Source organism: Cupressus sempervirens, chromosome 5, assembly GCF_028749045.1.
Source record: "Cupressus sempervirens isolate cs-2001-9-10 chromosome 5, ASM2874904v1, whole genome shotgun sequence".
Lineage (NCBI taxonomy): Eukaryota > Viridiplantae > Streptophyta > Pinopsida > Cupressales > Cupressaceae > Cupressus > Cupressus sempervirens.
The window spans coordinates 13260490-13272219 of NC_143122.1; positions in this window are offsets into that span (position 1 = coordinate 13260490).

The following is an 11730-nucleotide window of genomic DNA, read 5'->3' on the forward strand; positions in this document are numbered from 1 at the left end:
GTTGGTGAACAAATTTGTCTTTTAAATTACACAAAAAAAATAAAAGATTCTATGCCCAAGTTCATAGGACAAATACAACTTCCCAATAGTTGAGAAATTTTTACATTCACAATTCCTCTCTAAATTTTAGTAAGGTTCAGCTCCCTTATTGGAGTTTCAATCAAAACCACTTTTTAAAAGAAGATTACTTTTAACTTGAAAGTAATAAGGCTTCCCATCTATTCTTAGATAGGGAGAAAAATCTAATCAATAATAGTATGATAAAGATAAACACAGACAAAAGAGACAACGTATAGTCTCTCTATCAATCACATTCTAGAAAATAAACAAACTTGAGAGAAAATCACCATGAGGGAAGAAATATCTAGCACATGAGGAAACATGCAATAATTCAATATTGATTCAATACTAAATCAATAATGAACTAATTCAAAGCATACATCCTTAAACATTCAACTATTTCCTTTGAAAAGAATAATACTATTCATATATGATGCTAGAAAAACTTCAAAAATTTGCATAAACATAAAGTTTCAACTAATTCAATCAGAGCATGATATCCATCAAAAACTTCCAACCCTTAGCATTACTGAGTTTTAAACTTAAATAGAAAGCTATCCAAGAATCTCCCTGAAAGTCCAATTCTCATATAGTTAGAAGTAGTTATGAAACCAACATTAGAATAAGGTACATAGGCCTAGAGTTTTAACTTTTAAAAACTATAACTAAAAAGTTTTTCAAGAAAGATAATAGAAAGCATAAAATAACCACTGATTGGTCAAGTGATTTCCTCCTCTTACTCGTCTTTAACATCTTGAGCATCACCCTATCCACACACTAGCTTTCGCATCCTAAATGCATTCATAAACTCAGTCATGGTGATCGTGTTCAGATTCTTGATGCTTTGAAGGCATTTTTCCAAATGTCCTTGTCTAGCTTCATTCTATTTACAATGTCTAAGTAACTTGGTAGTCATAGGATGTAGGTTCCCAACATCACTTCACTCTTGGCCACTTTGGAGAAGTTGAATGATGTAAGATCAATTTTGTCTTTTATGGACTTCATACATTCTTCATGTCGCTTGACCATTGTCTCTACATCAAAGCTTCCTTCTTTAAGTGAGTTAGGCTGCAGTGAACCAATGGATTGGAAATATCTGCCTACTTGCTCTAGCAATGCCTTGAAATCCATTTCATATGCTTGGATTCTAGAAATCACAGAAGTATAGTTGGACACTCTCTAGGCAATTTTTTTCCTTAGCACCTAAATTAGACTTGCATCAACATGTTGCAATTAGTTTTCCTAGAGGATTTCTTTAGTCCAAACTCTTCTACTTCCATAGTTGAGACACCATGGCTGATAATTTTTTAGCTTATATTTTCCATGTCTTAGATTAAACATGGGATTCATCAAGAGCAACTCCTTCTAGGGAAACAATCTCATGTAGATTCTGGATGAGTTTGTCAACTTGACTCATTACTAGGTTGATCCAACTAGATATTGAGAACATCATCATTTTTCCTCTTTTCAAATCCTCTAATAGCTATTGATTTTTAGGGGCATTGGAATCAAAGGTGGTTTGTGAATAATTACTAGGAACTGAGCTTTGTTCCTTCAATGAGTTTATATATTTAGCCATTACATTATTTTGAGCTTTTAGCCTTATTTTCTCAATTCCATCTTTTTGTGATTGTAGCACAATTTGTTTTTTGGATGCGTCTACCTAGTGGTCCTTTATCTCATAGTTTGTTACCCCTATATTTGTGTGTGTAACTTCAAAGTTTTTCAAATCCAATTTGTCAACTCGCTCTTTATGGTTATAAGTAGCTACTTCAGCAATTGGCCTCCCAGTTGTACTGTCAAAAGTTATCCTAGTAGTGCTTTATGTCCTTTTGTGTTTGGGGACCTTATTAGTGTACTTACACACAATATCATTAATAGGAAAAGACACTGGAATTGACTCCTTTTCCTATTTACCAAGGCCACAAGCTAGTTAGGAGTGACAACATCTAGTTGTGATATATCAACCCTTTCCAGAGTAATTGCAGTCTGTACCCTATGGGGAGATGAATCCACGATCATTTGAACCCTCTAGCTATTATCAATGAGTTCTTTGCTCTAATCTTTGTCTTGCTTGCTATTGACTTGAATAACTTGAGGAGGACTTGTTGGAGTCGACATTTTGGTCTTTTTGTTGGAATGATTTTTTTGCATAAGGGGAGGATTGTGAACCTTTTTCTTAGAAATTATTGATGACCTTTTGCTACTTGCAATGGGGAGACCAATATTAGAAATAGAATCAACCCTAACATTAGCACCAGTGCCCTTTTTCAATTTCAACCAAGACTTTGTCCTTTTCAATACATAAGCTATTTTTTCAAGAATATTGCCTTCTTCCTTAGAATCCTAATCTATGGCAAGGTTTATAGGTTCAATTTCTTAGGAAGTTAGAATGTTTGTCCCATCCTCCTCTATATCTATAATATCTATTCCCAACTTTAATTAAAAAAGGATAATTTGGGAAATGATAAACCTGGATAAACTTCTTCTTTTCACTTCTAATTCATTAGTACAATCTTCCTAGAAATCTTCTATAGTGGGAACATGTGTAATTTTCACTTGACTATCAAACAAGCTATACATGATGCCTTTGCTATCAAAGTTTAGTCTAGCTTGATAAGTACCAAAACCAAACTTAACCAGATTAGAGCTTATACATTTCACATCTTCCATGCTTCCACATATTAGCTTGCATAATTTAAGCAAAAAAATAATATTACAAGCTTCTTTGGCTGAGAACTTATTTATCATAGAGATTAATTGCCATGCTAGTTCCCAAGACAAAACAATCAAAAGAAAATCTAGGAAGATGCATAGGTTCTTCATCAAAACTCCCTACTCTCAAATAACTGAAATTTGGGAATTGAATATGAAGGCTACCAAAATATTGGACAAGTCTTTGAGACTTGGGTGAAAATTTGTGTTGCAAAGAACTTTTCATTTCAAAAATACAATTTCCTAGAGAAAACATCATGAACTCTTCTAAAATCATCTAAGACTTTATCTTTATGTAGCAAAGGACAATAACTATATATGGTGATATCTTCAGTCCAGGGTTGATGTGGAAAATATTGAAAATCTTGAGTGGTAGCTAACATATACATCAAGTAAGATGACATGAAGAAATCTTTCTTCAAAATTAGGGCACCTTTCAATTGATCTTTGAGAGAAATAGCAATTAGTTCTACCTAATCAAGAAATTGTGAACCTTCTAACACAATTTGAATTATAGAAGCACATCTAATTTTTGTAAATAGAGACATTAGGGGAACCGTAATTTTTTTGTGAAAGAACCATTATATCTTGAACCTGAGCAGTCATCATCCTTTTCTTCAAAGTCTTAGGGAAGCTTGAACAACCTTTATAGAAAGCTTTTGTCCAACCTTTTTCTATGAAATTCTTATATTCACTTGCCTTTTTAGAAAATCTAGCTATATATAAGGTTGGGTTAAGATAAGAAAATGGTTGGTCTTCTAGGTGAAACAATCTAGATATGATCTCTCTATTGACATCCAATAAAATACTTCCATCTTTCTTCAATATATGGCCTTTGGATACATTGTACATGTGTATGCATTCTTGAATTAACTCTGGAGATGGGTAAGCTAGAGGGAAAGTGGAAGCTATGAGCATGTTTGTGTCTAACACTTTAGTGGAAAAAGGTTGGGCTAGCGTTTCACACAATCTTTCTGAAACCTGTAACAAGTCTATATCAGCTATAATGAGGGACCTAAGTTGTAGACTATGAGTGTTGCCAAATATGTGTAATGTAGACTTCATGATTTTAAGAGCTCTATATTTGACTAGCAAGGAAACAACCACAAATATGATTCACCCCATAGGGTAGAGGAAGGAATAACCAAAAGATGGAGGAATTGTTAGTGTAGTTTTTTATTTTTCCTATTTTGCTAGGTTTTTCCTACACTTTTAATAATCTCGCTTAGGTTAATAAAGCATGTCTTATTAGGTGAATGGTTGTGAGGTGTCACCTTCCTACATGTGAGCATCTATTAGCTATCTTGGGAAGATACTTTGCTATCTTTAGTTCGATAGATGGTTTCTCCTCATTGGTTGGTGGTGCCACCTCCTCCCTCTTCCTAGCCTATATAAGCATGCTACCTGGCTTGTATTTTTATCTCTTATTTTTGCATCCTCTTAATGCTATTTTGCTTCCAGCATTTGCATTACTCTCTTGGAGACTAACTCTATGATGCTATTTTGATTTTGTATCATTTGCATTCATAGTTTAGATATTTACTCTTTGCACTAGTTTTTTGGGTTATTAATCTTTTCAGATTCTAACATGGTATCAGAGCTTTTCTATGTGCAAGAGTAGATTTTAGTTTCCTTATTTGAGAGATTCAAGGGGGGTGGGGGGGGGGGGGGGGGGCGCAAATAAACTTTATTGTAGTTTTTTGAAAAATGAAGTATGCTCTTCTCTTGAATCTTTGGATAATCATGAGAATCAGAAAAGTTTTGACAAAAACGGTTTTTCTCTGGGGTTTCAATCTCAAATCTGACAACCAACTTGCATATTTGGAGTTTTCAATAAGTATTGCAGGTTCCAGCATGCCATTGATGGACTTAGGAAGCTGATCCAGCATTTGCATGTCATATTTTGGTTGCTAGAGTCATTTTTTAATTTTTGGAGCCATTTTTTACTGTTAAAGATGTCCAATTTACACTACAGTAGCATCTTCTGTAAATCAGCAAGGAAAACGCTTTCTGGGTTTTGTTCGCAGCACCGAAAAACCATATGGGTATCTTTTAGATTTTGCATGCAATTTATATGTTTTTCAAGATCTAGCACGAAAAGCTACAACAATACCCCTCTCCGTTGGCAGTCGCAAATTTGAACGCAGTTTTCAAATGTCTCGTTCTTGCTCATACAAACTCCAATTTTGATGATTCTTGTTATGAACTTGGCTATTTTTTTGTGCTCTATCCACTGGTGGAGTTGTTTTTTTATTTTCATGCATGAATTCTTTAGAAATTGCAAATTCTCAGTCGTGACTGTGCACAGTTCTCATTTTGGAAACTTCAGAGGATCATAACTTTCTCATACGACCTTGTATCAAGGTGATTCTTTTTTTGAAAGTGCATGATTTTTCGAGTAGATCATAGTGGTGCTATTTGTTTCCTTGATTATTGTGTCCAAATTTCACTTCTAGCATATGCTCTTCATGAGGGTTTGTAATGCATTGAAATCAAGACCACTAATTATTTCTTTCTAGTGGTAGTTGCAAACGCACTAAAATAAAGTGCCAAATCATATTTATTTGGGGGGGGTTCTTTGATTGAGTAAAAAGGGGGGGGGGGGGAGGGGGGGGGGCATTGTCATGGTTGGGTTCTCTTCTTTTTACCATTTCTTCTCTGCATTTCTTCATCATGGATCAAACAAATATACCCATCCTAACTCCATACAATTACTTTGAGTGGAAATCACGCATGACAATTCACTTAAGGAAAGCTGTATTAAATAGGATAACTATGGGACTTGAAACTGAACCTGCTAAAGATGAAGATAAGCCTAAGTGGTTTAACAAATGTGATGAGGCATTTGGAACATTATGTTTGTCTATTTCTCCTAACTTGCTATTTCACATTGAGTCTTTGGATACACCAAATGAAGTATGGACAAAGCTAGAAACACTATTTGGCACACAAGATTCAATGAGGGGTCATATGTTGGAAAATGAATTAATTAGTTTGAGTCTAGGCAATTTCAACACAATCCAAGATTTCTTCACCAAATTGAAATCATTAAGGTTGCAGTTAAAACAATGTGGAATTGAAAAGAAAGATGAACAACTGATTCTTAGTATTCTCTCTAAGCTAAGTTTAGAATATTTTGTGTTTGTCTCTACCTTCTATGCTACTAAGGGTGCACTTGGTACTCAATTCACCATGCCATCTTTAGATGATTTTGTTGTCAATCTCACTCGAGAACAGGAAGTATGCTCTTCTCTTGCATCTTTGGATAATCATGAGAATCAGAAAAGTTTTGACAAAAACGGTTTTTCTCTGGGGTTTCAATCTCAAATCTGACAACCAACTTGCATATTTGGAGTTTTCAATAAGTATTGCAGGTTCCAGCATGCCATTGATGGACTTAGGAAGCTGATCCAGCATTTGCATGTCATATTTTGGTTGCTAGAGTCATTTTTTAATTTTTGGAGCCATTTTTTACTGTTAAAGATGTCCAATTTACACTACAGTAGCATCTTCTGTAAATCAGCAAGGAAAACGCTTTCTGGGTTTTGTTCGCAGCACCGAAAAACCATATGGGTATCTTTTAGATTTTGCATGCAATTTATATGTTTTTCAAGATCTAGCACGAAAAGCTACAACAATACCCCTCTCCGTTGGCAGTCGCAAATTTGAACGCAGTTTTCAAATGTCTCGTTCTTGCTCATACAAACTCCAATTTTGATGATTCTTGTTATGAACTTGGCTATTTTTTTGTGCTCTATCCACTGGTGGAGTTGTTTTTTTATTTTCATGCATGAATTCTTTAGAAATTGCAAATTCTCAGTCGTGACTGTGCACAGTTCTCATTTTGGAAACTTCAGAGGATCATAACTTTCTCATACGACCTTGTATCAAGGTGATTCTTTTTTTGAAAGTGCATGATTTTTCGAGTAGATCATAGTGGTGCTATTTGTTTCCTTGATTATTGTGTCCAAATTTCACTTCTAGCATATGCTCTTCATGAGGGTTTGTAATGCATTGAAATCAAGACCACTAATTATTTCTTTCTAGTGGTAGTTGCAAACGCACTAAAATAAAGTGCCAAATCATATTTATTTGGGGGGGGTTCTTTGATTGAGTAAAAAGGGGGGGGGGGGGGGAGGGGGGGGGGCATTGTCATGGTTGGGTTCTCTTCTTTTTACCATTTCTTCTCTGCATTTCTTCATCATGGATCAAACAAATATACCCATCCTAACTCCATACAATTACTTTGAGTGGAAATCACGCATGACAATTCACTTAAGGAAAGCTGTATTAAATAGGATAACTATGGGACTTGAAACTGAACCTGCTAAAGATGAAGATAAGCCTAAGTGGTTTAACAAATGTGATGAGGCATTTGGAACATTATGTTTGTCTATTTCTCCTAACTTGCTATTTCACATTGAGTCTTTGGATACACCAAATGAAGTATGGACAAAGCTAGAAACACTATTTGGCACACAAGATTCAATGAGGGGTCATATGTTGGAAAATGAATTAATTAGTTTGAGTCTAGGCAATTTCAACACAATCCAAGATTTCTTCACCAAATTGAAATCATTAAGGTTGCAGTTAAAACAATGTGGAATTGAAAAGAAAGATGAACAACTGATTCTTAGTATTCTCTCTAAGCTAAGTTTAGAATATTTTGTGTTTGTCTCTACCTTCTATGCTACTAAGGGTGCACTTGGTACTCAATTCACCATGCCATCTTTAGATGATTTTGTTGTCAATCTCACTCGAGAACAGGAAGTATGCTCTTCTCTTGCATCTTTGGATAATCATGAGAATCAGAAAAGTTTTGACAAAAACGGTTTTTCTCTGGGGTTTCAATCTCAAATCTGACAACCAACTTGCATATTTGGAGTTTTCAATAAGTATTGCAGGTTCCAGCATGCCATTGATGGACTTAGGAAGCTGATCCAGCATTTGCATGTCATATTTTGGTTGCTAGAGTCATTTTTTAATTTTTGGAGCCATTTTTTACTGTTAAAGATGTCCAATTTACACTACAGTAGCATCTTCTGTAAATCAGCAAGGAAAACGCTTTCTGGGTTTTGTTCGCAGCACCGAAAAACCATATGGGTATCTTTTAGATTTTGCATGCAATTTATATGTTTTTCAAGATCTAGCACGAAAAGCTACAACAATACCCCTCTCCGTTGGCAGTCGCAAATTTGAACGCAGTTTTCAAATGTCTCGTTCTTGCTCATACAAACTCCAATTTTGATGATTCTTGTTATGAACTTGGCTATTTTTTTGTGCTCTATCCACTGGTGGAGTTGTTTTTTTATTTTCATGCATGAATTCTTTAGAAATTGCAAATTCTCAGTCGTGACTGTGCACAGTTCTCATTTTGGAAACTTCAGAGGATCATAACTTTCTCATACGACCTTGTATCAAGGTGATTCTTTTTTTGAAAGTGCATGATTTTTCGAGTAGATCATAGTGGTGCTATTTGTTTCCTTGATTATTGTGTCCAAATTTCACTTCTAGCATATGCTCTTCATGAGGGTTTGTAATGCATTGAAATCAAGACCACTAATTATTTCTTTCTAGTGGTAGTTGCAAACGCACTAAAATAAAGTGCCAAATCATATTTATTTGGGGGGGGTTCTTTGATTGAGTAAAAAGGGGGGGGGGGGGAGGGGGGGGGGCATTGTCATGGTTGGGTTCTCTTCTTTTTACCATTTCTTCTCTGCATTTCTTCATCATGGATCAAACAAATATACCCATCCTAACTCCATACAATTACTTTGAGTGGAAATCACGCATGACAATTCACTTAAGGAAAGCTGTATTAAATAGGATAACTATGGGACTTGAAACTGAACCTGCTAAAGATGAAGATAAGCCTAAGTGGTTTAACAAATGTGATGAGGCATTTGGAACATTATGTTTTTCTATTTCTCCTAACTTGCTATTTCACATTGAGTCTTTGGATACACCAAATGAAGTATGGACAAAGCTAGAAACACTATTTGGCACACAAGATTCAATGAGGGGTCATATGTTGGAAAATGAATTAATTAGTTTGAGTCTAGGCAATTTCAACACAATCCAAGATTTCTTCACCAAATTGAAATCATTAAGGTTGCAGTTAAAACAATGTGGAATTGAAAAGAAAGATGAACAACTGATTCTTAGTATTCTCTCTAAGCTAAGTTTAGAATATTTTGTGTTTGTCTCTACCTTCTATGCTACTAAGGGTGCACTTGGTACTCAATTCACCATGCCATCTTTAGATGATTTTGTTGTCAATCTCACTCGAGAACAGGACAAGCTAATCCAGATGGGCATTCTTAAGTCCTCTGAGTCACATGCCTTGGTTGCCAACCAAGGCACAAAAGAACAACAGGGACAAAGTAGTAACAACAATAGTAAGGACAAGAAACAAAAGAATAGCGAGGAGAAGAAGGATCAGATGCTGGTTTCTTCAAAAGCAACTATTGATACACCATCTTCCAAGGGTGATAAGCCTAAGAAAGAAAAGGTCAAATGTGCCTATTGTAAAAGACCTAGTCATGATGAACATAAATGTTTGCAGAAACAACTTGATCACTTAACATACATTCTTGAGAAGAATAATATCAGTGTTCCCGAGTCTATCAAACAAAGTTCTAATGAAGGGTCTAACAAGGAAAAAGAAAACAGCAAGGGGAAAGGAAACGGCAAGGCCCTTTTTGCAGTTGCTTCCTCACCATCCACTTGGGTTCTTGATTCAGGTGCTTCACACCAGATGGCTTCATCTAAGGAAGAACTTGCATCCTTGGAGCTGTGTACTATGCCTTCTATTTTGATGGGTGATAACACTCTTGTTGAGGTGAGTGGGAGAGGGTCTGTTGATGTGGGGGATGGCACATTACATGATGTTCCTTATGTACCCTCATTGTCAACTAATCTCCTATCAGTACACCAGATCACTCATACAGGTTTAGGCAAGCGAGTTGAGTTCACTCCTGATTCAGTGGAGATACGTGAGTTGCACAATGATTCTACAATTGCAGTTGGGAGAGCAGATCATCAGTCACGACTCTATATATTTTCTCACTTTGTTCCTGATCCTCCTTTGACTATTTCACTTACTCACTCTAATGATGTGAACAGATTATGGCATGAGCGGTTTGGCCATCTTAACTTCCACTACTTGCATCAGCTTAACCAGCAGAGCATGGTCATAGGGTTGCCTTCTACTTTGATATTGGAGTCACTTGGAATACATGATAGATCTTCTAATGGGTCAGATTCACTTGAGCAATCTTCTACCTCCACTTCTGATGCAGAGAGTGATTCAGAGGACTCACCTCCTTCCTCTCCTAGTCATCATTCACAGGTTGATGATTCTCCTCTAGATTCTCCATCTTCTGGTCCACTTAGGGCTAGACAGACCTTGCAGTTTGTAGGTGATTGGGTTGGGGATCCACCAGACACCAAACAGACTCGTTCACAATTCCAGGATGCTCTACATATCTTCATTGCTACTGCCTCAAATCCGCAGTCCTTTCATGAGGCTTCTGGTATTTCTGAGTGGGATACAGCTATGTAGGAAGAGTATAGTTCCTTGATGAGGAACCACACTTGGCATCTTGTCCCTTTTTCTAAGGGAAGAAAAATTGTTCAATGTAAGTGGATCTACCGGACAAAATTTGCAAGCTTTGCTGGCGGTATGGGATGCTTCATCTTTTGGGGGGCCCACTTCCTCTTACTTGGAGTCCTAATTTTCTTTGGAGAGTCTCTTTTCTCTCTCTTTTGGGGAAATTTTATGTACATGGGTACCTCATCAGGCTTGACTTGCCGGGACCCATTTCTACATCCACCTAAGCCTCGCTTATGGGGGGGTGTTAGTGTAGTTTTTTATTTTTCCTATTTTGCTATGTTTTTCCTACACTTTTAATAATCTTGCTTAGGTTAATAAAGCATGTCTTATTAGGTGAATGGTTGTGAGGTGTCACCTTCCTACATGTGAGCATCTATTAGCTATCTTGGGAAGATAATTTTCTATCTTTAGTCCGATAGATGGTTGCTCCTCATTGGTTGGTGTTGCCACCTCCTCCCTCTTCCTAGCCTATATAAGCATGCTACCTGGCTTGTATTTGTATCTCTTATTTTTGCATCCTCTTAATGCTATTTTGCTTCCAGCATTTGTATTACTCTCTTGGAGACTAACTCTATGATGCTATTTTGATTTTGTATCATTTGCATTCATAGTTTAGATATTTACTCTTTGCACTAGTTTTCTGGGTTATTAATCTTTTCAAATTCTAACAGGAATTACCTTGAAGATGATGACCATTTCAACTATGAAAGAAGCCTAGTTTTCTTCATTTCTCTCCTGAGACTACTTGTTTTGAGCAGAAAAGGAAACTTAATATCTTTCTTTTAAATGAGAAAACTTTCCTTTAAATGCATTTTGAAAAGGAGGGCATGATCATTAATTGTGTAGAGGATGGGAGCAATTTTTGACATGCTGTAAAGGAAAGATGACAAGGTGGAATGGGTAGTGGCATTAAATTAGGAGCCAAGTACTTTAAATGATTATCCCTCTTTACACATGCCAAATCTTTGCTTTCACTCCCTTAAAACAAAACTCCTTCACAATTATTAATCATAATTTTACTTGATCATTAATTTCCTATACTTTCCTTTCAGGTCATAATGTCACCTGCAACCATATTAATCATGACAAGATAACCAGTTGTTGCATATTTGATGCACCACGTGTGCTTGTGGCATGTCAAGTGGGTCTTCCAAAGAAAGTTTCTTTGAGGAGCACAAGATTTGTTAAACTTGTGAACTAGTTCCTTTGGTACAATAGGTTCAACATAGCTTAATGCTCTTTGAACTTGGTACAAAGGGTACAAAAGGTTTAAAGAGTACAAGAAACTTGCCTATCATGCCAAGACACCTTCCAAACTGCAACAAGATGATGCTTTGAAA